General features: G+C 41.5%; 1 long non-coding RNA gene across 1 annotated transcript; it reads right to left on the bottom strand.

The window, feature by feature from the left end:
- Window positions 1-11: 11 nt before the first annotated feature.
- On the bottom strand, window positions 12-2,835 carry LOC138954622 (uncharacterized). Its single transcript, XR_011451909.1, has 3 exons — window positions 2,732-2,835; window positions 404-578; window positions 12-144 (listed from the first exon to the last, which is right to left on the bottom strand). It is a non-coding gene; the product is annotated as an uncharacterized lncRNA (long non-coding RNA).
- Between the last annotated feature and the right edge of the window lie 243 nt (window positions 2,836-3,078).

Below are 3,078 nucleotides of genomic sequence, written 5' to 3' on the forward strand. Positions count from 1 at the left end.
TGTTTGCTCACCTGGTGTCACTTGCATCTCGGACCTTTAACAACCACGCCAGTTTTGTCAATGTTTGTAGACTTGTCACCCCAGACTGTGAAAGAGTCCCAGTTTTCAGGTTCATTGATGCCAAGATGCAACCCAAACGCTGCCCTGCAAAACATTTAATTCACAGACACTAATCAGCAAATAATCAACTAGATATGCCATGGATTAAAAAAAATATATATATAATATCAATTGTAAATGTAAACTACTGATTTTAAACACATTCGTGTCTGTAAATTAAACACAAGCATTTTTTTTTCTCCCATGACAGAAATCTTCAGAGAAAAGGCCATAAACTTTTACAATCTTGAAGAAGCCTGGTTGATGGACGAATTAACCAGCAAGTTCCATACAGAATTGATACCTTCTGCAGTGTATTCTGTGGCTTTCTGTTTTAGATCCTGAACGATGAGCTGAATGTCACTGTCCCTGGCCACGTTCTTTTCCATCAGCTGGTGCAGCAGATCAATAGTTTGTTCATTGCGTTCAAAATGGGGAACTGGCTTTCCCGCATAAAGGTTGTCAAGCCATACCTGAACCTGAAAAAGCAACAGGAAAACAACGTCAGAAAGACAAAAAAGGCCATGATGCCACCACAATTCAAAACAGGATGTTACCGGCACAGAAGTAAAGTACCGACACCCATGTGGATTTCCTGTACACAGGGAAAACGCCTACAGAAAATACTTACTTTTGGTGGACACTTTTTTCTGCACAAATTGGCAACACCAGATTCCTAACGTCATGCTGTGAAGTAATGTACTCCAATAAGTTGCACATCAGGTTTTTATTTTTTTTATTTTGTGAAATACAATTGGCAGTGGCACCCTCTTCAGCTCCGCCTTTTAGCACTGAGTTAGTATAGAGATCATTTTACCCAGGATTTAGTGACTAGTCCCTTTCGCAAAGTGAGTACCTCCAGCTGCAGCTAGGTTATGGCAAACAGGGCTTCTGTGTGCTGATCACAGATCAGCCCTGCGAAGCAATCCATGTTCAGGGGCTCACATCCTCATCGGACATCCACGGATATTTTTTTCATGCAAGAGGACATATATATATGTCCTATTGTTTTTGTCACAAAGTGGTCATTGTCGGATTTATTGCTTTCATTTGAGCTGGACATTGTCAGTACTTTCAAATTTACATTGGTTTGATTTGCTATTTTATCAATGTTTTGCGAAGCGATGTGTCTTTCCAAGCAGACGAAACTTGGGGAGACTCTATGTGCCTGGAGCTAATAGATGGGATTCGCGCTATAGAAAACTTATTTATTTATTATTATAGAGAAGAGCTTCCAAGGGTCGCAACTCTGAATGCGCCAAGCCGGTTGACAGTTGCCTTTCTAAGCGCTTTTTTTCACCCTGAAAAAGCAACATTCTGCCAAAACAAAAATTGGTGCCAGAAAAAGGCCAGAAGCATTTGTACTTCAAATCTCTGCCCTCAGCAGCTGCTAATACCACTGAAACTGAGCTTCTTCCGGCCTCTGAGCAGCCAGAGCCAGATGAAACCGTCGCTCTAGAAACTGAAATTTCGGCGCCGAAGAAAGGCGTTATGCCCCCCCCCCCCCCCCCCCCCCCCCCACACCCGCGCGTGACTGCGTTTCAAGCTAGCCGACTTCATTCCCGTGGGTGTCGCACGACCCAAAGAAGCAACTGATGTTTTGCACGAAACTAGTCAAGTTTAATTAAATTGTTGCGGACTTTTTTTTCCTATCGAGTTATTTTTGTTCAGAACAAATGTCCTATCACTTTTGCATTGTCCAGGACATTTGTCCTGCCACCTCTCATGGATGATTGGATGTGAGCCACTGCATGTTGCAGTAAAATGTCCACATGTTTTTAACCGGAAGTTCATTGTCCCCTAACAAACCTTCACCTTGGGTTTGTTTATTATGCTGGGTCACGGGGTCCTGCAACTGTGCAAGTCGTGAATACTTCGCGTAGTCAACTCACAGGCGGTATAGGTACTGCTTACTGCACCAACACTATCATAATAAAACTACAAGCTATGTCACTCAGGTTCAAGTCTTGTTTGTAACTAAATATATATGTACCTTTAATTATCAGCTGCTGTCCCCCGCAGGTTGTTTTTAAGCATCATTTGTTCGAACATTCGTTTGCGAAACGCTGCTGGTGTTTGTCGGAAAGACTTACCGCACCGAATACAGATACTACACGCTCATCGAATATCCGGTTTTCAATATTAACCAATGACTGAGCGCATCGGACTACAAATTACAATCTCCTCGGGCTTGTAACCACTTTGAGGAACCCAAACAAAGTGATATGCTGCCTACAAAAACATTTGGTCGCATATAATACAGTTTAAAAACATGCGGCGGACAAGCAGCTAAAGTAAACATAAAATTAAAAAGTACACCGTACAGATAGATTGCCTAGTAGTTAGAACATCCATTTATCTGATATTTCTAAAGTTACAAAGGTCCTCGACATTGTCAAAGATTTTTTGCTTTTTTTTTTCTGAAGTAAGTGGAGCAAGACTCGAAGCTGAGTGACGTAGTCTACCTTGTAGTTTTATTATGATACTTAATCGTGTTGGTGCAGTGAGACTGAGATACCTACCGCCTGTGGTCGACTTTCTTTGCCCAGAAATAAACCTTTCCCGTTTTTTTTCGTTTCCATACATACTATTTGCAAATATTTTTCGAGCAATGCATATTCTTCGGTCTTACATTCCGATATTTCGAGCTTAAATCCATTGTTGTTAAAGCTCATGACACACAAAAGGAACGACACATTTTCACCAAGCGCTTTGAAAATGGCGGTGCTTAGAAACACAGCACTCGCTATTAGAGTTGTTTCCCTTGCAAAAGGCACACCGATCGATATGTATCTATCCACCCAAAACGAACGAAGAAATTACAAAAGCTAAATAAATGATGTTGCCGATGTTTACAGTTTCAAACAAAGACAGCCAACACCTATTATAATAGTGGGAATTCGCCATGTTTAGATTCGGCTTGTCAACGAGAAAAAGGCCAGAGCGGGATTTCGTTGTTTCCCAGTGGTAAAATTAAGA

The sequence above is a fragment of the Littorina saxatilis genome, unplaced genomic scaffold (genome assembly GCF_037325665.1).
Source record: "Littorina saxatilis isolate snail1 unplaced genomic scaffold, US_GU_Lsax_2.0 scaffold_2603, whole genome shotgun sequence".
In the NCBI taxonomy this organism is placed as follows: Eukaryota; Metazoa; Mollusca; class Gastropoda; order Littorinimorpha; family Littorinidae; genus Littorina; species Littorina saxatilis.